At 38.1% G+C, this 27,344-nt stretch overlaps 1 protein-coding gene and 1 long non-coding RNA gene across 4 annotated transcripts in view; one reads left to right on the forward strand and one right to left on the reverse strand.

Annotated features, from left to right (window-relative positions):
- LOC135086462 (uncharacterized) overlaps nt 1–27,344 on the forward strand; it is a 136,437-nt gene that overhangs the window by 19,266 nt on the left and 89,827 nt on the right. The gene's annotated exons all lie outside the window — the stretch shown is intronic.
- LOC135086587 (uncharacterized) lies at nt 3,079–4,421 on the reverse strand. Of its 3 annotated transcripts, none has more exons than XR_010260535.1 (4): nt 4,335–4,421; nt 3,747–4,057; nt 3,583–3,645; nt 3,079–3,391 (listed from the first exon to the last, which is right to left on the reverse strand). It is a non-coding gene; the product is annotated as an uncharacterized LOC135086587 (long non-coding RNA). The 3 variants fall into 3 exon arrangements; XR_010260533.1 differs by having other exon boundaries at nt 4,142–4,415; XR_010260534.1 differs by having other exon boundaries at nt 4,138–4,415.

The raw sequence follows: 27,344 nt of genomic DNA on the forward strand, positions 1-27,344 counted from the left end.
AGTATTAATTGCTCGATAAGCTAGTCTAAGAATATAATAAAATTACGTTAGACTACATTTTCCGCCGGTTTCGCCTGTGTGGTTTTAAATGTTTGTAAATTCTATTTGTATCTGTTGGATGGATAAACAGTAATTACCTACTTCATTATCATATTTTTTTTAAATGTCCCCCTATTAAACAGCTTGCTGTTGAAGGAAATTCTTATTTCATTATACTTAGTTTATGCCCGTTTTCGCCTTCAATCCCTAATTTTTAAGTGACCCTTATGGGAACACATAACACGAATTTTGTTTTCATAGGGGTCACTTAAATATTAGGTATTGATGGTGAAAACGAGCATTAATGAGTTTATTAATAACGCAGGTCGCCACCAACCGGCCATTGTGGAAATCATTGAGGGAGGCCTATGTTCAGCAGTGGACGTCCTGTGGCTGAAATGATGATGATGATGATGATGAATGCGTTTATTATACAAAAATCGAATAAAATAACCTTATTACAGTGAATCACTTCCTAAAAAGATAAATTTATCAGAATGGCCAGACCACTGCTTCACAGTTGTGTTCACAGTGAGTGATGCGTTGACACTCTTTACTTAGGCTTTTCTCCACACGCGAGATTATGTTTATTACGTTTGTACATTTTTACCAGACGTTTTGATAACAGTTTAGTCTAATTTTAAATCTGTTAGCTTGCTTTTTAAACACATGGCTTTTGTGAAAAACGTTTTTCAAATATTATTATATCAGAACTCCTGCAGTTTTATTTAATAGAACGATCTTAACATAACAGTTAACTGAGCTTTATATTTCTAAATATATTTTTATTCTGATCGTACATAAAAATCTTATATTTTTAAGTGGTTTTAAAATGGGTTGAGCTAGGAATGTTTTTGAGGTGAATAAGGAACATTAAATTAAAAATTTGTTGTGGGTAGAGTAAGGAACAAAATTATTGGGTTGAGTAAGGAAAAAATAATGAGTGGGTTGAGTTGTCGTGGGTCGAATACGGAATAATCCCACATGGCTGAATGAATATTTTTTTATAGTTAGGGCCTGCGCACACCATGTTTGTTGAACGCGCGCTTTTTTCGTACAAACATCAACTGGGCCCGCCTTTCGCTTGTATCGCTCTGTATAGGCTGAGTTACACCACCTAACTTTATAAACGTTAACCGGTGTTTTTTGTATGGAGTTTGACAGATTTTTGACGTTTCTTTATAATTCAGAACTTGAAAAACAGATGTTTAATATTAATTTATGTTACGTTCGTGCGGTTTCGGTCTTTGAGTATATTAGTACAGTACTACTACTTATACTAGCATTTCCGCGGGACCTCGTCTTTGTATATTTTTTTAAAGTAACTGAAATCCTTAAGTCCAATTCGAATCATCATCTTTCAATGATCATTCAATCGAACATTGTAAAGTTTCATCAAAATCTGTCAAATATTTTTTGCAGAATGTAGTAACTACTAACAAACATCAACAATTTGCGATAGCGAATTATTAATATTAATCTTGCCGTGCGAGCGCTTACAAAATGCACCGCGTGTTTTAAAATAAAACTTTCGTATTAATTCACCATACAATTTTGTATTATTATTTTGTAGATATTGGAAAAAATTGAAATAGTCTTCGACTGCTGGAATCAAAACATTTCACAGTTATAAAGCTTTCGAGTGGGGCGCGAAAGCTTTTGGGTAAGCTTCTGTGTACTCGACGCACTGTATTTTTTTGACGCACGGGATTTAGTGTTTTTTACCAGACTACGTCAGAAGGAGGGTTATGTTTTAATAAAATCTGTGCAGATGGATGATTTTCGAGAACTTGTTGACGTTTAGAGTGCCGATGGTACCGAAGTTGTGTCGTTTTGTTCATTTTTAAATCAGAAAGGATTTAGCTAGTGTTTCGTTTTCCACGAATGGTAAAACAGAGGGAGGTACTAGGAAAGGCTTTAGTTTATACGTAGCACTTAACACGTTTGATAAACAATTAAGTTTTAGAGAACTATCATAAAATCTAACATAATATTATAAAGATTGCTTTTTGCACTTTTCCATGACACATGTTCAAGTTAATATTGTGACTAAAAATAACTTATAATAATTATCAATAATAAGGTATCAAAGGTTTATTTATTACAAGCGTTTTTTTTTGCAAAGAGACATTCCTATTTTAACCGTACACAAGGAAAATATTGTATTGTATGAATTGTTTGATTTAACTTTTAATTAATGAAAAAAACTTTAATTCTAATGATTTATTAAGGCTTAATTTTGCGGTTTCCAATTATGTTTCTGCGTCATAAATCACTATTCATTGATGGAGCGCCGAATAAAAACTATACTTAGATTATAATAATTTATCATCCAAATCAATCATTGACGTGACTTGGCACAAAATGTAATGTCGGCCGTTTGGTGTAGTGGTTCAGAACGGACTACTATGCCGAGAGGTCCCGGGTTCGATTCCCGGCCGGGCAGAAATTGAAATGATGAATTTTAATTTCTGTGACGGGTCTGGATGTTTTCTGTGTATAATATATGCATTTACAAAAAAAAGTGTTTAAGTATGTTTATACCCGTTGTCTAGTACCTACTTATAGTACAAGCTTTGCTTAGTTTGGGGCTAGCGGCGCAGTGTAAAATGTCCAAGAATGTGTGGCTTAGGTAAGCCTAGGCGCAGACCATCGATTTTTCGTCGGCCGATAATTTAGTCGGGCAGTTGATCAGTATGGGGCATGGGCATGTATGGAAGTGCGCACATTACACCGATTTGATTTGGCCGATTCTTCATACAAATTAAAATCGGGCCCAACTGGCCAACTAAAAATCGGTGGTCTGCGCCTAGTCTAAAGGAGTGAGGCGGATAGAGCCACAGATTAGAGAGTATGTCTAAAGACAGATAGGAAACGGCCCTAGTATTGGTTAAACGATAAACAAACTGGTACCGAGCTAGATTGTCCAGTAGGTGGCGCTGAATACAATATGGCGTCTGCCGCCCACAGATTAAATATACCTGTCATACTTTTTTATGATCCGTTCCTTTTCATGTATTGCGGTTAAAAATAAAACTATTGAAGTATCAAATGAAACTTTATTGATGAAATATAACATGAAATATTTTGTTTAAGAAAATCAATAAGCATTAAAACTATTGGATTTTAAAAGATTACAGTTACTGTTGTGATTACAGTACATTGTTTTAGTTTTTACATAATGTACTCACGGCTTGACATTTGTATGTAACTCATACAAAATAAGTTGCGTTATGACTTATAGTAAAATAGTTTTTAACGTTCTCCATAAATTCACACGTTCACTCTCACTTTGGTTCTGTCCAATCCAATAGCCACTGTAAGCAGGCCAGATCTACACGTTTCTCACCACCTGTAATAAAGAGCAAAAAGATGCACATGACATGTCACCGTAAGACTGTAATCTCCTACATCATCTACATTCTACACTAATATTATAAAGAGTACAGCAGATGAACAAGTGATCTGTCTTATCTACCATACCTACTTACTGTCTGTTTTGTTTCTAGATTTGCACTACTTTGTTAAATAAAATTAATTTACCTTGTCAAATGTGTACTTGTCAATCAATTACATGTACATTCACAGAATCTGGATTCCACCAATCTGTAATTAAATAATTAACTTTTATTTGATCCTAGTCGAAAAGCGTCAGAGGATAGGGTTAGAATCATTTTGAGGGTGTTTTAAATTTTAAAGGTACTTACCAAATGTTCTTATCAACAGAAGTTGTTTTAATTGTTATCTGGGTAATTCATCTAATACAAATCTTCCTAATTTAATGCATTTATGTCATGGCATAACTTGCAAATGAAATGAGTTCATCGTTTGTAATCAAGCATTCTTGGTCTGGTTTTATTGCTTATATAGGTTTCTTCTAAACTTATTTGAATAGGAAGTAAAGGTTGGTTCATCTAGATTTTAAGTAACAGTTGACATTAATGATCAGCACCGGTGATTTCATAGCAAGCACTTTTATTGTAATTGCAGCTTAACACCTTATAAGTTCGATATTAACCTGAAATAAATAGGTACTTAGATTCACTGTATAAAACACGTATCATTCACTGTGTCCTGCAATCTATGACTGCAATGTACCTACGTGTATTGTATTTTGGGTCCAAACTCCAAAGTATGTTGTTACTCCATGAAACGATCCATATTTAGTTTCCATTGATTTAAATGGAGTTATGAATGATATTGTAATGAAGATTTAATCCTTTGTGTGTTTCAATACTTGATAAAACATGATGTTGCTACAAGCTGCAATAACCTTTCTCGAGTGGATATCTTACTTGAGAGAAATTTCTTCTTAAAACAAACATCAATCCAACTGGCAATCCATGCACATGTAGTTCTTATTAATATTGATTGAGAAATTAGTGATTCTAATTAGATAAAATTTGTTTAAAGAAAAACAGGATTTTTCGATGAACATTTTTGACGTTTTTTTTTTAATAATGTCACAGTTGTAGACTTGAGACGGAACTAAATTGATTAAAGTGAAAATTACGACTTTGAATTAATATACTTTTAAATAATCATTTCATTTATAGAATGCAAATAGATTCAATAAAATAATTTATAAAAGTTGAAGTTGTATTTCGAAAATGTTTATTAACTTGATTCCAGACACGCAAAGACCATTGTCGCATACAAAGAACAACTATAAAAAAAGTCACTTCCTCTCGGAACTGTCAAAAAAATTCACTCTCTATGGAGCTGTCAAACTCTATGGCGTTTCCACCCCGTGGATAGAGCCGCCTTCCGCGAATGCACTCCTTGACATTGACAATTGTTGCGACGCAAACGTCAATCTTGCTACAAGGCTGCTTGGTGTTTATGCACACATTGTGTTCCATTAAAACCAATCGCCATCGATTTATCTGTGATCGATTTATTGCGTATCAATTAGCTGTGTTGCGCAGAAAACGAGAAATCTTCAAAACAAATAAAACCGGGACTTTCTTGAAAACAACCTATAGACATAAAATATTTAATGGCTGCCTGAAACTTTCAAATTATGCATGCTTCTATTCCACCCAAAAGTTGATTGGAAGATGAATTGTCTGTGTAACAAAGTGTCAAAATAAATAAAGAAATGATGATTATGTGAACATTTCTTTATTTTGAAAATTCTCGTGTCACAGTGTTTGCAACAAAATTCTTCTGAATGGCTTAACCGATTCTTATGTTGTGTTTATTTAGTAGGACTGTGAATAAATAGGACGTAACCATTTTTCATACATCTAGGGGATAAAGGTTTTTCACGCGTACGAAGGCGCGGGCACAGCTAGTACGAAATTCGGGAAATCCCATCCAATTTGATACCTGTGAAAAATCAGCACATTTTCCAACTACATAATTATGAGTTTCATTTACTGGACCTGCATAAATTCCACTTGCGAATTCTGTCCTGTGAATAGTCCTTTGAAATATGACAGAACCATGTTTGTTGGTGAATACCGTAGCGACAAAATCATTTTGCCAGCGTCCAGCCCGATTTTAATATGCCTCTGAAATAGTTGACACCGGGCTGCTAGTGTTGTGTATGTGTCGATAAGTTTTATCGAGAGGTAGTCCCAGAACAGACAGTGAAACGCAACAGCAACGAAACTGAAAGTTTCAAACTGGTCGCGTCATGTGTGGTCTCTCAACGGACGCTATGGCAGAAACTTAGATGCAACTCAAAAGTAACTAGCAGTTGCAGTTTCGTTGCAGTTGGGTTTCACCGTCTGTTCTGGGCCGTAGAGTTACAGAAATATTTCGGGTTGCTAGCAATTAATTAGGTAAACATATTGTAAGTATGTAGGTAGGTAATTAATGAAAATTATGATTGGATAGGATGAATTAAATTATATTTATTCCGGAAAAAAAACTAAAAACTCAATAAGTATTTTATATTTATGGTAAGCACCCAAACCAATTCAAATAAATTTAAATGTTATCATGCATATTTTTGCATATTATTGTTGTACGTTATGTTATTTATTGGACGATTGAGGATCGCACCCGTGACGTCTGGCGTAATTTAGAACTCTTAAACCAGGTGGCTGTCTAAATAATCAGAATATGTACATTATGATAACAAATATATTTATTTACCTACCTTAATCTTACAAATTGAAATGTGCCATGTTTTGTTATGTTGCCTTTCTTAAGTACTAAAAATAAACTTCATTTTTTTTATTAAAACGTAGACTATCGACAGCATCCGAGTACATGACTATCACAGTGGATATGCTAAAATTCTTCGAATTTAATGCAGATTTCATCCTTTTGTTTTGGAACACAATTGACGAGCTGCAATTACAGGTGTACAACATTTCCCGAAACCCTTTGAATGTTGCACAATGCCCCGGACTGTCGCGAAACAAGCTCATGTTGGTATGAAGCTGTATTGTGGAGCCGTGTTATTGAAACGTACGCTTACACAAATTAATATTTCCTGCGATATTTCCGGTTTTCATTTTATATTAAAGTTATATTGTAAAAGTTTGTGAGGATGAATTTTATGGTAAAAAGTCTTTTACGCAAAAAGTAGTAGGTTACCTCAATGAAAAAGAGCTATTGAAAAGTCTAAAAAATGTTTGGGATACTTAACTGCCTTGCTCGCATAAACATTTATAACTATGTACGAGTATATTATTATAAAGTCTGTAAACCCTTGAAAAAGAGGCTGACAATAGTGACTGAGTTTCTTGCGCTGCTTCTTCTCAGCACTGGCCCATTTATTGTCCCGAAGCAGTAGTAGGGTTAATACTGGGACGTGTAAAAGTGCTTTTCAAAAGCCTACTTCCGCAAATAAATGAGTTTTATGAGTTTTTTTAATTGATGAGAGTACAATTTTGTAGCTTAGTGTTGGGTATTTTCTACCTACCTATTTATTTACAAAAAGTACGCTTTGATAGCATTACATAAGTTAGCTCTAATATGTATCTAGCTATGTATAACCAGTCACGAGACTATTCCCACCTCTCGTTCCCATCGCTGCAACTCCTTCGTCGTCAGGATCTACAACTTGACCGCCAATAAAAACCCAACCAGTGAAGGTCAAGTTTGTCCCGGGGGAAAGTTAAACCGTCATAATAAAAAGTTTAGACCTAGTTTAATTCAAACCCGGTATGGGTTTCAAATAAAGTTTTTTTCTCTCTACGAGTATACTGTAAAAGCTTTTTCCGATTAACCCTCCGTGTACGAGGTGACTAAAAGTTACGTCCCGTACCAGGTGGGGTATGACACACCCCAATATACAAAGTGATAAAATTTTCATTCAACATTTTTTTAGGTGGAATTTAATATTTAATATTGATTATTTACGTATGCTAATTAGGTTTAAGAAATGCTCTGAGCTGAAAATATGTATTATAACATTTTTATCATAAAAAAACAAAAAGACATAATTTCCGTTGTTCTTGTAATTTAGGAATCAGTTTCCTATGTATAATTTTTAATTATTGCCTTTAATTATGACAACCGTTTTTATTTTACAAAGTACAAGTATTTACTTATAATTTAAAAGTAAATTAAAAACTGGAAGGGTATAAATTTGTTTTGATCATCGGTTTTCAATTTACCACAATTCTGATGAAAGAAAATGAGTATGCTCAATGCATAAAATGGGAGCGTAACAATTTTATTTATTTATAAAATATGTTATTCCATTTCAGTAGCCCATAAATTGTATCACCAAGTATAAATTGTAGCCCATAAGTGTATGTTCACATACATTTTCGGATCTCAGTACTAAACTTCCAGATTCGCACTAAAAGTCATCTCATTTGACTAAAAGTGCTTGAAAATTTCAGATACCGTAAAAATCACGAAAAATATTATTTGTATTGAATTTTATTCAATTGACAAAGCTAAAAATATATAAATTACACCAAAACTGTCAGATTTTATTTTAAACTTTTTAACAACGTCCCGTACCAGGTGGGGTGTGTGACACCCACACGCACTTTAAAGGCATGTAACTCAGTTGTTAGTCACCGCTGGACTGATTTTGCAACGCTGATCGAAGCAGCAGTGTCATAATTCCAGCTACTGAGAATTTCAAATTCAGCACTTGAAATTTTTTAAAATTGTGGCTATTTTTAAAAGACTGGGGTGTGTCACACCCCACCTCGTACAGCGAGGGTTAAAAAACTGAGCACGCTAGCGAGCTTTGCACCAAGCTTCTGCAAACATTGTACGTCCATTGATTATACGTTTACCCTCATCCCTTCACGTACAGCATATTTGTTCAAACATTATGGCAAACCTGAACTAACGCACTATCCAGTGTCTGTCAGTGGTATTTTACCCTAAATTTAGGGTATTTTTACGCATTTAGGGTATTTTTTAGCGTAGAAAATTATTTTGGGTAATTTTTAGAGCAAAATAAATATAAAGAATTTCCAATGAAATGTACGATTTTAAGAAGAAAAACGTTGCAGATGACATTTCAATGACTACTCCAAAGTAAACAAACATGCATAAACAACAATGCATATGGATGAATTCCAAGAATATTTGGAAACTGTGCAGTAGATAAGATATTCGTTTATAGTAATTTATTGACTTCGTTTATTAAAAATAAATAGGGTAAAAAAATAATAAAATCCATTTATTCGTTTCACTGCGTTCCCAACAAAGAAAACTTCACCAACATATAAATTAAAATGTTATAAGTAAATATTCCAAAAATCCAATATTCCAGAAAACGTTATCACACAAACATTCACTGGAACTGGTATATTTTTTTCACTGCGCTGACAAGCAAACAAAAATGTTTTAACTTCTGATAGGTATTAAAACTCAAAAGTGATGCACCTAACTCGAAATGTATGTTTGAAGTACTCAAAAATGTTGATTCAAATATTCGTTAATGTTCAGGAAGTTTCTCGTGAACAGCAAATTAAATTTTCCTGGATCACATTTCTTTTAACTAAGGTCCGAGTTCCTATGAAATACGGATTTCTATGGGCATATTTAAATGGCAGGACAACGCCTCTAACCTATTTAATTTTACATTTCTAATTCCGATAAAGCTCATCCTACATAGGTATATTGACGCAGTTCATTTTCGAGTACCTTTGTAATACGAAAATACGAATAGATATCATAAATATTAGTCATATCATGCTACTTCGATGTTCAGCGATTAGATTAATTACCACTGTGCTAATAATAAAAAAATCGTGACTGATCTGGTTTAGGCACGATTTTTTTCCGTCAAATTATACAAACAAATATTTAAGTACCGCACCGCTCGTGTGCCCGCCACAGATAATTCTATGTGCGACGACGCAGCGACACCGCTCCGGCGTCGCACAGCCGCCGCGACTAGGGTTGCCACATGTTTGGCTTTTTACGGTCTTGTCCGGCCAAATATTGTCTTGTCCGGCCAAATATTGTCTTGTCCGGCCTGTCCTGCTTTTGTTAGGTTTTTTATTTGGCTGCGGGCCTAGGCGAAAGTTGAGCCTCAGAATAATATGTAGCGCATGCATGCATCAGGATGTTGGGCAACCGAATGATGATAGTACTCACTTCCTCCGTCACATGTCCGGCTTTTAGGGTAAAATGTCCGGCCAAATGAAGCACAGCGTCCGGCTTTTGGACCTGGCGACCCTAGCCACGACGCATTGTGTGCTTTGACTCACTTTCCGATTTAAAATATTTCAGCATAAACATCCAACTTCAACCCTGAGAAGCCTTCGTATGCTGAGATGCACAAATACCTCTTACCTCGCTTGTCTGTTGTATTCGTGCATTCGCCCTTATGCATAAGCTATGTCGACCAGGGATGTATGGATATCCGTAACCATAACCGAAACTATCTGATATCCGAAATAAAAAAATATCCGTACTCGTAACCGAAACCTATTCAAAAGTTTCGGATAAAGGCGGAGTCTAAATCTTTGTTATTTTGTTAATATTTGTTACTTGTCTGGCATTCCCTGGCACCATTCTGATATATCCGCCTGTTTTACCTTTAACATACATACCGTCATAGTACATATTAAGTGGCTATGTGGGTCGCGCAGCATCTTCATCCGAAATGATTCTACTATCCGTAACCGTAACCGAAACCGGTATAATATTATTATAATATCCGTAACTGTATCCATAACCGAAACTTCATATCCATAACATCCCATGTCGACGCCGGTCAATTCCGTGAATTGAGGGTGGAAAATAATTACTTCTAATAAATGCATTATGAACCTTGTACCCTCAGCACACGGTACTTTTTCGCTCTATTATCGTGCACCGTAAGAAGTTGTCAGGGTTGTCACTGTATAAGAGCATGATAGAAATAGGAAAAGTGTAATTCTAGACGGCGACATAGAATCTTCGTAACATACTTACTTTGTGATATAGTAAGAAAACTACGTTCCTTTGTTATAGATTTTCAGTGGAACTCAGAAGCTCTTCTTCAAGACTCAAAGGATAAAGCCATTCTGAATTCAGAAGAAAATCTATTTCCAGCTAGTTTAATGAGTTCTTGGACTTGTGATATTTTGCAGAATATCATCTTAAAACTTAATTGCACTGAATTTATTAGTAAGTTGCACTTTCCAATAGTAACTTTGTATTGATGTGAAAACTCGTCATTATCTCGTTTCAAAAGTAAAGTACCTATATTATCTACCTAAAAGTATTACTAACTCAAACAAAAAAAACCGGCCAAGTGCGAGTCGGGCTCGCACACCGAGGGTTCCGCCGTACAAACGTAGCGGTTTACAATTTATGACGTATTAAATCAAATTACTTACTTGATTCCGTTGCGAGTAGTGGCGAATTTCAAAATATGCGGTATGATTATTTTTTATTTATTTATTTTTCCTATATTTGCATTATAGGTAGGTACCTACCTCAGCGTTTTGAATTTTTGCGTTGATTTAGAATTTCTCACAGTTTAGAGGCAATTAGATTTAAGAAGTGTTTGATATGAATTTCAACTTTCATATCTCTACGCGTTCATGTGAAAAAGGGTAGGTAGTAAGTTTATAATTATTAAAAAAATATTTTATGTCATGTAAGCAAAAATAATATTTTAAATTTTATATAACTTCAAAGAAGAACGGTCATCTGTGACCCAGACCCGACAGAAACGAGACATACCTCAGTTTTTTTGTCATGTCTTAATTAGTTAAATTATATATTTTTTATATTCGAAATCTATGTAGGTATAACACCAAATTATTACCCTTTGTTTTTGTTCAGGCGTCGTACAAAAACTAATACAAAATGCCTATTTATCACCAAAATTGGTAAATGTATGTACCTAAATAGCTGCTAGGGAATGTATCTAGGTGACTTGGAGATACAGCCGGATTATACAGGGTGGAAACGAGAAGTTACAAAATCCAAAAATTCAATGTTACCAGCTTCCATAATCTGTAACCTATTATTGGTGCCGTTTGAAAGAGCTCATGAAGCACTTTCAGAATCAGTAACTAGTTTTTCGATATCTTGTATAGTTTAGAAATAATCGAGTGAGATCACTTATCGTTCCATATGTATAACCACCCTGTATAATCCGGCTGTATCTCCAGGTCACCTAGATACATTCCATAGCAGCTGTAATAGACATTTAGGTACATACATTTACCAATTTTGGTGATAAATAGGCATTTTGTATTAGTTTTTGTATAACGCCTGAACAAAAACAAAGGGTATATTTTGGTGTTATACATAGATTTCGAATATAAAAAATATATAATTTAACTAATTAAGACATGACAAAAAAACTGAGGTATGTCTCGTTTCTGTCGGGTCTGGGTTTTTTTTGTATGGGGCGTGACCGTTCTTCTTTATCATTTTCGCAATTTTTCCTTTATCTGTACTATATAACGTTGCTTCGTGCCGAATTTCAAGATTCTGAGTTCACAGGAAGTACCTTGTAGGTTTTGATTCCCTAGCTTGTGACGGAAATTCGTCTAAGGTGTCGGTATAAACTGCTGTATCTTTTGATCGCGTTAACTTAGAAGTTTGATTTTTTTACTTCTTAAAGGGACAATAGATCTAGGTATTTGGTATAAATTTCAATTTGATACCTTTATTCGTTCGTGAGAAATAAGGTAGTAAGTTTCATTTTATTAAAATATTTTTATTATATTATATAACTAAAAAAATGAAATTTTCGCAATTTTTCCTATATTTGCATTATATGACAATGCTTTATGCCAAATTTCAAGATTCTGAGTTTACGGGAAGTATCCTGTAGGTTTTGATTCCTTTGCGAGTGTCGAAAATTTGTTGAAAATATCGACATAATCGGCTGTATCTTTTGATTGGCTTGGCTTAGAAGTTTGATATTTTCACAGCTTAAAGGGACAATAGACCTGAGTATTTCATGTGAATTTCAGCTTGATACGTTCACGCGTTCTTGAGATAAAGGGTCTTGACAGACGGACGGACGGACAACAAAGTGATCCTATAAGGCCTCAGCCTCGAACTTAGCGGGTAGCGGCGCGGGAGCGGCGGCGGGGCGGGAGCGGCAGGATCTTATGCGTAAAATCAAATAGACCGGTTCTCGAAAACAGCGGCGCGGCAGCGGCGCCGGAGCGGGCAACGAGCGGGCAGCGGCGAGGGAGCGGGCAACGAGCGGGCAGCGCACTCCTTCTTTTGCCCACAGTAAATCGAGCGTAAGGAATAAATTTGAATCGAAATAAAATTTTCGCCGTTGTTCAGACATTTCGTTCGCGAATAAAAACAAATATCTCGACAACACAACCCCGAACACAACACTTCGCCGCTAAAGCGCCGCGCGAGCTGCCCGCTGGTTTCGAGAACGGGTCTGCGTTGCCCGCCCCGCTCCCGCGCCGCCGCCGCCGCCGCCCCGCTGCCCGCTAAGTTCGAGGCTGAGGCCTTAGGGTTCCGTTTTTTCCTTATGAGGTACGGAACCCTAAAAATGGTATATTTTATTTAGGGGGGAGAAAATTCAGATTACGTGACGTTTCCACACATTAAAAAAAAAGAAGAATTCAGTCGCTGTTGAGTTATGCGCTTACCAACACATTTTGCGATTTATTTTTATACTAGCTTTCCGCCCGCGACTTCGCCCGCGTGGAATTTTGTTTGTCACAGAAAAACGTTATCGCGCGCGTCCTTGTTTCAAAAACCGGGATAAAAAACTATCCTATGTCCTTTCCCGGGACTCAAACTATGTATCTCTATGCCTTTCATCAAAATCGCTTCAGCGGTTTAGGCGTGAAAGCAAGACAGATAGACAGAGTTACCTTCGCATTTATAATATTAGTATAGAAGTATAGATAGATTGTAGATTATTTGTTTAAAAAATATATTTATAACGATACAATGAATCATGGCACAACAACACTTAAGCCGATTCCGAATATTTAATCCTATTTTTGGATATTTAGACCTTTCTCTGTCATTACAGCCCACGTTAGTCTAGAGCAGTGGTTCTTAACCTTTAAGTCACGAGGGACCATTTTTCCAAATTTCTGTCTTGTCAGGGACCACATATTTTTTTTCAAAATCCTATGAAAGGGGAGGTCGATTTCTCGTCCACTGTGCGCCGTTTGCGTTGTGTTGACTCAAACCATCACGTCACGTCACTTGTTTATTACGATGTCTTCGTGGACCACTTGGAATGCCTCTAGGGACCACTAGTGGTCCGCGGACCACCGGTTAAGAACCACTGGTCTAGAGGTAACTCAGCGTAGGTCGATTAGTAGAGCCTTCGAAAATAATTCGCTCCTGATTGAGTATCTTTTTAGCAATTGATCAAATCAAATGTAAATTAATACCTTTTTAACAGATGGATCAAATTAATACCTTTCAGATGGATCAAATTAAATATTTAAGCTATTGTTTATCTGGCTTTGTTTGAGTAATCAAATCTGTACCTACATTATACCTAGCAGTAATTGCTACAGTCTAAAGATATTTCTCACAAGACGTTTACGTCCGGTGTCTATACCGAATATTGGTCAAACTTAGGGTTGCCAAGCCAGGCTTTAACCGGACCTGTTTGGCTTTTTCGGACGTGTCCGGCCAAATATTTTCCCGTCCAACCTGTCCGTCTTTTTAGGCTTTTGCATAACACAAAACTAAATAAAATCAAAAACCAAAAACTAAACTAACTAAATCTAATGTTTAAACTAATGTTACATGAAACGCCCCACCCGAGACACTAACAGGGGGGGCGCCACCGTCAATACCGAATCGCATATTCCGCTATTCGCCACGTTAAAAACTATTTACTTGAACGACGGTGGCGATGATGACGGTGACCATTTTACGAATTTTTATAAATATATTAAGCTATTGTTTATCTGGCTTTGTTTGAGTAATCAAATCTGTACCTACATTATACCTAGCAGTAACTGCTACGGTCTAAAGATATCGTTTCTCACAAGACGTTTACGTCCTGTGTCTATATCGAATATTAGTCAAACTTAGGGTTGTCAAGCCAGGCTTTAGCCGGACCTGTTTAGCTTTTTCGGACGTGTCCGGCCAAATGTTTTCCCGCCCAACCTGTCCGTCTTTTTAGGCTTTTTATGTGGCTGACGTGACAGTCGAAAGTCAAGCACACAAGTAAAGCCATGACGCGATTTTTTTAACACGCTTTTATTAGGTCGTCGTGTATGTAACTATGTTATGGAATCTAAGAATCAAAATTACATGCAATTCTAATTCTTGTATCATCACTAAACTTGGCAATTATATTATGTAATAGATTAGATGACAATACAATATTATGGTACCATCGAGCTGGTCTGATGATGGGTCTAGAAGGTGGCCATAGGAACTCCTAAACGAAACGGCGGAATCGCATCGAGTTTGGGTTCATTGGATTTGTATTTTCGAGCACTTTAGTGCTAGATGATGTCCAGGATCCTGCCTTTTAGTGATTAAAAAAGTGTTTTTAGTTTTTGAAACTTTTAATTTTTATTAGCAAATATTTTTCAGTTTTTAGAATATAACTACAGCTATTAGTAGCATAGAATTAAATTGGTGTGTCCGGCTATTAGGCTAAATTACATACATTACACACGCAACACACACTTGAAGAAAATTGTGTTAATTTGTGTAATCTTAAATATTAGTGTCTATCAGCGTTGCCAGTTTTTTTTTTCGCCAAGTCGGGACTTTGGTACTTTTTGAGTGAAAATAGCGGGATTCTTCCGTCAAAAGCGGGACATAGTAAAAAAACGTATAATAATCAAAGGTTTTCAAATATTTATCTTTTTATTTGCTTTAAATTACGTTTACGTGACAATAGATAGCAAAAGTAGCCATAGAAAATGTATTTTAACAAAAAAATAATAATTATTTTAAATCAGTACGGCTAGCACGAAAATCTTTCGAGTTCAAATCGTTTGCGTACTCAAATCGCCATCAAAAGATTTAGTACGAAAACTACAACAGCACCCTTGTGCACGTGTCGTAAAGTGAACTTAGTGTAAGAAATGGTTGCACGAAACTTATTTTGAGAATTAAAATTGTCACGTTATCGTTTAATTCGAAGGTTGAGTATCGAATTTTATCGAATACGCAAACGATTCGAAGACGAAAGTTGTTCATGCTAGAGGTACAGATTTACTCTATCATTAAATTCGTGTTTAGAATAAAAAGAGAAAAAATATCGAAATTAAAAAAGTTTTATTATTTACAATAATATGGCGTTTCAAACAATAGTCTGGTGAAGTGAGTGTTTCTCTCCGAAAAGCGGGACCGAGCCTGTCCCGCGCGGGACATTTAAATTTGATTAAAAAATCGGGACGTCACGCCAAAATCGGGACGTCTGGCAACGCTGGTGTCTATCCACTTAATACGGCTGCCACAGAATACCAGCGTTATGCTCTAACCTAAGTCCTAAAGCATAACACATGCTGATGTGGCTGCCATTTTGGTTCAAATTAAACTATGTAAGTAGCTATGTTGTAAATATTCTAAGGATATTTGGACTAAATAAAAATATTCTCTTTCTTTCTTTCTTTCTAAAATGTCCGGCCAATTAAGCACGGAGTCGGACTTTTGATTTTGAACTTGGCAACCCTAGTCAAACTATTATCAAAGGTTTGTTTGCAATGTTGTCTGGAATTACAAAGGCTTAATAAAGTCCGGAAAGCACCTTAGCGGTACTTGTTGCATGCATATTATGCACTAGCTTTCCGCCCGCGGCTTCGCCCGCGTGGAATTTTGTCAGTCACAGAAAAACAATATCGCGCGCGTATTTGCTCACCGTTTAGACCTACCCTGGACTACGACAAACATTTTAAAACCAAAATCAGCACAATCGGCCCAGCCGTTCTCGAGTTTTAATCAGACTTACGAACAGCAATTCATTTTTATTTATATAGAATATATAGATAGATAGATGATAGCTAGCGGCCGCCCGCGACTTCGTACGCGTGGATCCCGTTTTACCCCCTTCATCTATCTTAAGCGGTTTAGATTTTTTTCATACAAATGTTTTTTCCCGCTAACTCCCGTTCCCGTAAGATTTTTGCAATATCCTGTTGTAACTAAGCTTTAAGTTTACTAAGGTACCTGCATGCCAAATTTCAAGCGTCTATCTTACGCAGTTTAGATTTTTTCATACATATGTTTTTTCCCGCTAACTCCCGTTCCCGTGGGAATTTTGCGGTATCCTGTTGTACCTAAGCTTTAAGTTTACTAAGGTACCTGCATACCAAATTTCAAGCATCTAACTTAAGCGGTTTAGATTTTTCATACAAAAGGATTTTTCCGCTAATTCCCGTTCCCGTTGGAATTTCGGGAATTCCTTTCTTAGTGCACCTCTACGGTACCTAAACTACGTCCCTTCCAAATTTCAAGTGCCTACGCTTAACCGTTTAGGCTGTGCGTTGATCTGTCAGTCAGTCAGTTTCTCCTTTTATATATTTAGATATATAGATAGATAGATGATAGCTAACGGCCGCCCGCGACTTCGTACGCGTGGATCCCGTTTTACCCCCTTCATCTATCTTAAGCGGTTTAGATTTTTTTCATACAAATGTTTTTTCCCGCTAACTCCCGTTTCTGTAAGATTTTTGCAATATCCTGTTGTAACTAAGCTTTAAGTTTACTAAGGTATCTGCATGCCAAATTTCAAGCGTCTATCTTACGCAGTTTAGATTTTTTCATACATATGTTTTTTCCCGCTAACTCCCGTTCCCGTGGGAATTTTGCGGTATCCTGTTTGTTCGGGAGAAGTAAATGATACGAAGTACTCTTTTAAAACATGACATTTATGTACTTGTTAAACAATGAAATTGTGATTATAAAGAATTAGGTGGACGCGTGCGATCGGGTGCCGGAGCGGCGGCGAATAGGCCGAAGCGACGGGCGGCGCGGCGCGTGCGGCGGTCGATGCTCCGCCTCCCGCGCCCCGCTCCCGCTGGATGACAGCGCGCCGTGTGCGCGCACATACTGCCCCCCCTTGAAAGCTAGCTTTCAAGATTTTCAGGAGAGGCATCATGAAGCAGACAGATGCGGTTGAGTGCGCGCCTGACGACTCCTCTTGAGGTGGCGATGTCAGCAACGCGAGGCACTCCATCTGAGCCTGGATGTAGCGTTGTGACTCGTCCCAGGCGCCACAATAGTGGGGGAAGGTTGTCCTCCTTCAGTATTACGAGGTCTCCCTGCTGTAGGTCCTTGCAACGTACTCTCCACTTTGAACGTTGCTGTAGTTCGGTGATGTACTCAGTTTGCCAACGCTGCCAAAAGTGCTGTCTGACTTGCTCAATTCGTCGAAATCGGTCCAGCCTTGTCGTGCTGACGTCTCGCAGGTCCGGAGCCGGAAGCGACATCAGTGGCCTGCCAAGGAGAAAGTGCCCTGGTGTGAGCGCTGCGTAGTCATTGGGAGATGAGGAGAGAGGGGAAATGGGACGACTATTGAGGATGGCCTCGATTTGACAAAATAATGACGATAACTCTTCAAATGTCATATGTGTGTTCCCTAATATGCGCTTTATATGAAATTTTGCGGATTTAATGCCACTCTCTACATAGCCGTTAAAATTAGGAGCGTAAGCCGGTGAAAATTTAAATTGAATATCATGATCAGATGCAAATTCTTGTAAAGAGACTGCATGGTGCTTAAAAAAGTCATTAATTTCCTTGGCAGCTGCGACAAAGTTCCTGCCATTGTCACAATAAATCTCTCTAGGCTTACCCCTACGTGAAATGAAGCGGCGTAGAGACAATATAAAAGATTCTTTAGATAGTTCACTAACAGCTTCTAAGTGTACACATTTAAATCTGAGACAAATAAAAAGACACAAATAGCATTTTGTAATTTTACACCCACGTCCCCGCCGATCAGTTATGAGGAAAGGCCCAGCAAAATCAACAGATACAGAAGAAAATGGGAAATCAGTGGTTACCCGTGGGGAGGGTAAGTTGCCCATAATGTTAGTCATCGTCTTACCATAGTGACGAGTGCAAGTGACACATCTGCGAGCCGTGCGTCGCGCCAGGTCCCTACCACCAATGGGCCAAAACTGCTCGCGAACCGATGCCAACATAAGCTGTGGTCCCGCATGTAAGAGACGTAAGTGTTCATGTGTGAAGATTAATTTTGTAAGTGGATGTTTTGCGCACAAAAGTATAGGATGTCGTTTAGAGAAATCGTATGTAGATTTACCTAGCCTGCCCCCTACTCTCAGGATTCCCTGAGAGTCAATAAATGGTGCAAGTGAAGTCATATGTGATTTAGGACTTAATTTCTTATCATGATGCAATATGTCTAACTCTTTAGCAAATGACTTCTGCTGAGAAAGTTTTACTAGAATGGTTAATGAATTTTCAAGCTCATTTACACTCAATGGTCCTGTTATGTTTTGCCTTTTACATCTAACGTTAATGAAACGATTTACATACGCAACAATACGTTTCAGTTACTACAGACTAAGAAATCGCTTCTTTGCTGGGAAGTAGGAATCGCCAAGGCAATCCGGAGTGTCTATAAGTGGCAACCTAACACAGAACCTACCATTATTTAATCGGAATGTGTTATCAGTGAAATGCCTTTCACTATCTGATAAAAAAGGTTTTGCTTTAATGTGAGTTGGAAAGTCTTCATACTCCCAGAACTTAGTTAGTTGCGATTCTAATTCATTTTCATTAATAACAAAATTACAAGAAGTAATTTCAGTGGGTTTTGATCTCTGGTTACAGATGGGGCCTGCTATCAACCAGCCCAACTGTGAATTATGTAAGAAGGGTAAGTTATCCCCTAGAGGGCGCTGTTCTGAACCTATGAGTTCCCAAAAGACATCAGCCCCCAAAAGGACATCTATAGACGATGGCTTGTGAAAGGAAGGATCTGCTAATTCAATATATGATGGTACATTAAGATGATCAATTAAGATGCGTTTTTTAGGAAGTTTTTCAGTTATATGAGGAAGTACTAAGAAGTCAAGATTGCGAACGAATGTACCCTGCCTAGATCGTATGACCGCAGAGCAGCGTTCTGGAACGATATTAACGGATGTATCCCCAATGCCAAGTACATTAGTAGTATTAGATGATTGAGAAGTCAGTTGAAGACGTGATTTTAATCTATTTGTTATAAAAGAAGACTGACTTCCACTATCCAAAAGTGCGCGAACTGTTTCTACCTTGTTGCTTTGCGGATTAAAAATTTCAATTAAGGCAGTCGATAATAATATCTCTGAAGATAAAAGAGCTGACATGACGCTAGAAGAAGTGGAGGCTAGTTGCTCACAATTCTCAGTAACTGAGGACTCTTTATTTGACGAAGATTGTATAGAGGTATTTACTAATGGTGTGCCTTTCACATGATTAGTCCCTGAATGCGTGGGGTTTGTTGTGGTGTGTTTGTGTAGAATTGTGTTGTGTCGTCTCTTACATACGCGACAACCTCCCAGTCGGCAGTGCGCCGCATCGTGATCAGGACGCAAACAGTTGTAGCAGAGCTTGTGTTTTGCAGTTTGGGCCCATTTCTCATCGGTTGACAGACTGTTGAAAACCTTGCAGTCGAATATGCGATGTTTACCCTGGCACACGACGCACGGCCGCTGACCATCCTTGTTAGCTGAAATTACGAAAGATTTGGTATTACTTTCACACTTAACCTGAGGTTTCGAATTTCTATCTCTCTTGGCTCTAAATAATGTTTCTAAAACATCTGCACGACTCTTTAGAAAGGCCTTGAAATCATTTAATGTAGGCAATGCCTTGAGATTGTTTCGATATTCTTCCCATTTTATACTCGAAATTTGATCTAACTTTGTTGTTACTAGATGAATGATGATCGTGTCCCACTGATCGGTGGGTTGACCGAGCGTTTTTAACGCACGTAAATTTTTGGTGACATGATCACTGAGATATCTCAATGATTTATCAGACTCTCGCTGTAAAGGTTCAATATTAAATAAACTGTTAAGATGGTTAGTAATTAATTGGCGTTCATTGTTATATCGCTCGCACAAGAGTTCCCAAGCTTGAGCATAGTTTTGATCTGACACCTCTAAGTTTGAAATTACGCGCGCGGCCTCACCTTCAAGATAGGAGCAAAGATAATGAAATTTATGAATGGGCTGAATACTCTCATTTTTATGAATAAGAGATTCATAAGTGTCACGAAACTCAAACCACTTAAAATAGGCTCCATCAAATTTATGAATTTGAATCATAGGCAATTTAAAACTCATTGAATTCTTACAATTGTGATTGTGAGTACAAGTTTGAGAACCTTGAGCAGCATCATGAAAACTTTCCTTAGGCTTCGAGGCTTCAATTAAATCTTGAGCTGTGGCAATGACAAGATGAAGACTTTCTTCTATACTGTCCCTCTCAGCAAGTTCATTCACGAGATCGGCACCATTCAGAACTTCTATACGAGATTGCATGATCTCAAACTTGTCTAAAATTCCCATAAATTTATCCAACTTCAGAGTTAACTCATTGACCTGAATTGAAGTTAATTGAAGTTTATCTAATGTTTTCAAACTATTGTGAAACTTGGTGATTTGACCTTTAATGGAACTGCGTTTAACCTTAAGTTCTGATAGTTCGTCTAAAGATGAAATAGGTCGCGGAGAAGCGGGCCGCGGAGAAAGTGTCGATTTAGAATCTGGATTCGACATTTTAAATTAAATTACTTGAACTTTGCACAAAATAATAGTCAATGAATTAACAAAATGAAAGATGTAAGAAGTCGGTCAAATCCCGAGGAAGTTAAATTGTAAATAATAAATTGCGAACGGCTTACGCTCCTTATTTTTCCTAATGATGCGGCCAGCTGCCAGCGACGCGCGGCAGCGGGTCCGGTTTGCAGGAACGGCACGCGAGACCGCGGCGTCCCGCAGGCCCGGACGCGCTCGGTGCACGCGGCAGCCGCGCGCTGCGTGGCGCGTATGCGCTCGGGCCTGGGCGCAATCCCAAGGCCACTTTCACTGGAATTGTATGAAGAAAAATGTTTGCAGTGTGAACGTAAGCAAGCGGTGCAATAGATATGAAGAAGATTGATCGTGCAGACTGAAATTATAATCAATTTGATAGGAAAATGTAATGCAAATACTTAATCGAAGGCAAAATATGTACTGTGAATGACTTAGTTTGAGTGGCAGAAATAAGTAGGCAAAAGTTGAGGGCTTTGAATAAATACGCCTTGAAATTAAGAAGGTAATTAGCGCAAATTTTAGGTAAAATATTTAAGAAGTTGGGGAATATGTCGTAGATGATGCTGTAATGCTGTAAAAAGATGCAAATTATTAACACAATGATGTAGCTATCTGTAAGAAGGCGCTGCAATGAAAACACGTGGCAGTGTTAACCAGCAAAGAAGTCAGATAGCGGTTACGATTAGGGCATGCATTATTCGTTCGATATTGGTATTCGAATATTTCGAATACTAAAATTTATGGTATTCGAATACTTCGAATAAAACGATTTTTTCGAATACTGCTATTTTCAATATAATGTAAATTAAAAGAAACACTTTTTTGTCCATAATCAATTTAATAAGGAATTTGCTTAATACAATCATCTAACTTCGATAACTACTTGAAAAATAAAAGGCTGCTATCGAAGGTATCGCGAGATCGAATCAGAAATGAGGAGATCCGTAAACGAACCAAAGTCGCTGACATAGCCCGACGGATTAGCAAGCTGAAGTGGCAATGGGCAGGGCACATAGTACGCAGAACTGACGGCCGATGGGGCAGAAAGGTCCTGGAATGGAGGCCGCGTACCGGAAAACGCAGCGTGGGACGTCCACCTACAAGGTGGACCGACGACATCGTAAAGGTAGCAGGGAAGCGCTGGACGCAGGCCGCTACCAATCGATCAACATGGAAAGCATTGGGGGAGGCCTATGTTCAGCAGTGGACGTCCTATGGCTGAAATGATGATGATGATGATGATGATGATCGAAGGTATTCGAAAATATACTGTTCAAACGAATAAAGCCCCACATCGGTGATCTGATACCTGAACACCAATTTGGTTTCCGGGAAAGAGACTCCACAACTGAACAGGTCCACAGAACCATAAACATCATCTCAGAAGCACTAGAAAAGAAACAATACTGCTCAGCTGCGTTCTTGGACATAAGTCAAGCTTTCGACAAGGTCTGGCATAAAGGGCTCTTGTACAAACTGAAACAGAACCTCCCATGTCCGTTCTACGAAATATTTAGGTCGTATTTGAAAGACAGATGCTTTGAAGTCAGATCTGGAGACTCTTGTTCTGCCCTATGCAACATAACGTCCGGTATACCCCAGGGTAGTGTCTTGGGGCCCGTGCTATACCTATTGTTTACCGCAGACCTGCCAACAACTGCACATACATTCACAGGAACCTTTTCTGACGACACGGTAACATTGGAAACACACGACGATCCAGTTACGGCCTCACTCTATCTCCAGGAAAGCCTGACGGCTTTCTTGGAGATAGAGTGAGGCGTATTAAAGCGAACGGAGAAAAATCTGTGCATGTTCATGTAACCTTCACTCTCAGAAGAAACTCCTGCCCATCGGTTAAACCTAATGGTATCCAAATACCTCAGGCTGAGCCGCTGAGGACGTTAGGTATCTGAGCTTGCACTTGGACCGCAGGCTAACCTGGAGAAAGCATGGACAAAGAGGAAGCACCTAGATGTCAAACTAAGAAACATGGTGTGGCTTGTCGGAGTCCAGTCACAGCTGAACACTAGTAGCAAAATGATGGTCTACAAAACTATCCTTAAACCTATCTGGACCTACGGGATACAGCTGTGGGGAACAGCTGCCAACTCCAATCTCGACATAATCGAGCGCTTCCAGACAAAAGCTATACGTTTGATTTACCAAATCCCGTGGTATATCAGCAACAGGCTCATCTATCAGGATCAGGACTTGCCATTGCCCACAGTCAGAGAGGAAATAAAGAGCCACACACTCCGCTACAAGGATAAACTTTCAAATCATCCAAACTCATCAGTTCAACAACTCATGACCATTGAAGGCTTCCTATTCAGCAGACTGCAAAGAGCTAGTGTCAGGAGTCTCCTTAGTAGATTCCAGGACAGTTGAGAAACCATGACCACTGAGGGCAACTGAGTCACTGGACTCCTGCTGATTTACTTACGAACAAAAAATCTGATTACAACAGGAGATAATTACACCATAACACTAGCACCATCGGAAACCATATGCCTGGCACTTTAACCTTTTTCGCGAATATTGGTTGGCACTTGAAGGGATATCTGCGATAGCGCGCACTTGTCCATTCATCTAACCTTACCGCTAACTTCTTGCCTGCAGTTTTAATAGTTTTAAGTTTTATTAAGTAGTTTGCGGTCAGATATTTTTACTAGTTTTGAATAGGAAAGGCGTATTCGTATTGTTCGAAAAGACCGAATAATTCTAAAGATGCTATTCGAATAATAAATGTGGCGAATATCCGAATAATATGGATATCCGGATATCCGAATTGCATGCCCTAGTTACGATGGTACAAAATAGAGGGATGCAATATTAACGATGGTGCAAAATATTTTAATATCTTTACGACGTAAAAGACGATGTATGAATTTTACGATGGTTCAACAGGTACGAAGAATTTTCAAAGAAAAAAACACTTAAATGAAGAGCTATTGCCTTTACGTTATCAAATCAAGAAGGAAAAAGAAGGAAATGATAAGGTAAGCTCACGGCACTCCCCTTGGAAAGCTGAATCACGCTGCGCAGTGACCTTTGACCTCAATGGTGGCGGCGTGGCAACCGGTGTCTTCGTCTTGAGCGCCAGATTCTCGTAAATTCTCGATGCAGATGCGATAGATGATGCTTGCCCGATGAATTTCGCTGCGGCGTGGCGAGATGAAACTTCTTCAGGCGTGGCGTGATGTTCCGAGACCGCGTGGCGTGGACGTGACTCGACCGGTTTTGCGAAAGAGAGATGACACGCGCCCACCCGGGGGCGCCAAAATGTTCGGGAGAAGTAAATGATACGAAGTACTCTTTTAAAACATGACATTTATGTACTTGTTAAACAATGAAATTGTGATTATAAAGAATTAGGTGGACGCGTGCGATCGGGTGCCGGAGCGGCGGCGAATAGGCCGAAGCGACGGGCGGCGCGGCGCGTGCGGCGGTCGATGCTCCGCCTCCCGCGCCCCGCTCCCGCTGGATGACAGCGCGCCGTGTGCGCGCACACTGTTGTACCTAAGCTTTAAGTTTACTAAGGTACCTGCATACCAAATTTCAAGCGTCTAACTTAAGCGGTTTAGATTTTTCATACAAAAGTATTTTCCCGCTAATTCCCGTTCCCGTGGGAATTTCGGGAATTCCTTTCTTAGTGCACCTCTACGGTACCTAAACTACGTCCCTTCCAAATTTCAAGTGCCTACGTTTAACCGTTTAGGCTGTGCGTTGATCTGTCAGTCAGTCAGTCAGTTTCTCCTTTTATATATTTAGATGTGGAGACTGCTTCAACTTTCACCTCGTCATGCATGATTTACGCTATGCTAGTACTTAGGTCATAGAGTACATAATACACTCGGCGTCAAATAAATCGCACCTCCGGTGGCAAACACTTTCAAGCGTATGCATTCTCACTTCCCACCAATATTGGTATCATTTGAAAGCCTAGTTCTAAACTTCATTTCATTAAAGGAAAGGTTGATACCCAAAAATGCTCGAGTCAACTTTTATGCTTATAAATCTGCCAAATAGGGATTAATAACTATTTATTTTTAATTTGAAGACTTTATTGCACACACAACAATGTTCCGTACAAAAAGGCGAGCTTAATGCCATAAGTCATAACTATCTTTCTGTTAAAGAGGAAAATGTGAGATCATTATTTGGTTTTACCACAAAAATCGGTCTAAATATTCCCAGAGGTGAGGCACGACATTGTTTTTTTTAAGTCACATGTCAATCGATTATTAAGAAATTAAATGTGTTTTTCTTTATGTTTATTTATTGGGTTTTCAAATAACACCAATATTGGTGGAGCACCATGATTGTGTCAGAAAAAAATATTTAAATTTATTGTCGCGGGAGGTGCGATTTCTTTGACACCTAGTGTAGTTACAATGATTAAGTTAACTTCTCTACAGTTATCTAATTTACCTACATGGGATTGAATTGAAACATTGCCGAGTAAAAAAAATACCAATAAAAATGTAACGCGAGGCACTGAGTGAAAGGGAATGAATGAGTGAAGCAGAGGGAGGATTTTTGGATGACGGACAATCGTCTACTGTGTGTGGGCGAATATGAAGGCTTTCTTTGCGATTATAAGACGAAAATAGAAAACTCGCGGAAAATTTATAAGTCATATTATAGGGGTGACGCAAAATCCTACATTTATGAAGTGCGTCCCAACAAGAATAATATTGCATCATATTATACAACGGTAATTACTAATAATCAACGTACCTATGTGTTACGGTTTCTTATTTATCCACAACGAGGAAGATCTTGGCCTGTATCTCACCTGATGGTAAGTGATGATCAGGCCGAAGGTGGAAGCGAGCTTCACCCGGAATCCTCAACCACAGAGGAACTGGCTATCTTACCTCTAACTGCCGGAACAGAACAATGCTGTTAACATTGTTGTTATGGCGACAGACTTAGGTAAGATGGTGGTAGCTAGCCAGGCGAACTTAGAACAAGCCCTACCACCAACCAAACCGAACAGAAAAATCTGCCCCACTGGGAATCGAACCCGGGACCTCTGCGTCTGAAGCAGGTGGTCTTACCACTAGACCACAGCGGTGGTTATGGCTGAATGATTTTCTAAACTTGGATACTATTCTGTGTCATAGCTGGATAAACTTGTATGTAGAGCATGCAAATAATTAAAAATACATAATATGTACTAAATGACTACTAAAAATCTATTCAGGGTTGGCACGAAAAAGGGAGCCATAAATTCAAACTAATACCTTAATAAATTTTAATACAAGCACAGTAATTTTAACCGATTTAATTAAATAATTTATCACCAATGAACAGATTCAAGAATAAATTCGTGACCATTCATTCATATTTGAATTTTCTCTCATAATAATAATATATTATGAGTCTTGTTCAGTTCAGTGTAAATATAAATTTTCATACAAATCTTCTTCTAGTTTGAGTTTTCTTCTAGTTTGAGTTTACATCAAACGCGCTCACTAGTGAGCGCGTCAAAAAATGACACTTAATGTATGACGGATTGTACAGAGTCCCTAGCGGGAAACGTTCAAAAGCTAAAATTTTCATACATTTTTTAAACGCGCTCACTAGTGAGCGCGGTCAAAAAATGACATTAAATGTATGACGCAATCCGTCATACATTTAACAGCGCCCCTAGCGGGAAACGCTCACTCAGCCCACAGCTGAACATCATAATATTACGAGTATAAGTATTTATTAACGTATTTTTCTCACGAATTTGATTGTAGTTCCTTCCAGTTATTAAGATAACGTAACACAAATCGTCACCCTGTAAGTCGTCAGTAACAATTGTATTTTACTTATCGTGATAAACATAGAATCATATTGCTAATAAAATAAATATAATATTGCTTATTGTGTAAAACTGTCATTAAATCTTATTTAAGACCAGTTCATTATTGTATTGAAATCAGAAACTGATTAGCATCCATACAAACATTTTAAGTACCTAACTACTATGTTGTACTTGTATCTACAAATTACTTCAAAACCTCTGAAAAAACTAAAGCCATTTTGTATAAATATGCCAGTTGACGTAACTTAAGGCTGGAATAATGAAAAATCTTAATTAAAATAATTGAAAACTCATTTCTGCTTCCATAAGTCAACGCAATCCTAATACTTATAAGTAGCCTTTTTTATAATGGTGCCTTTTTTGCGAACACA

Source organism: Ostrinia nubilalis, chromosome Z (assembly GCF_963855985.1).
Source record: "Ostrinia nubilalis chromosome Z, ilOstNubi1.1, whole genome shotgun sequence".
Classification (NCBI taxonomy): domain Eukaryota; kingdom Metazoa; phylum Arthropoda; class Insecta; order Lepidoptera; family Crambidae; genus Ostrinia; species Ostrinia nubilalis.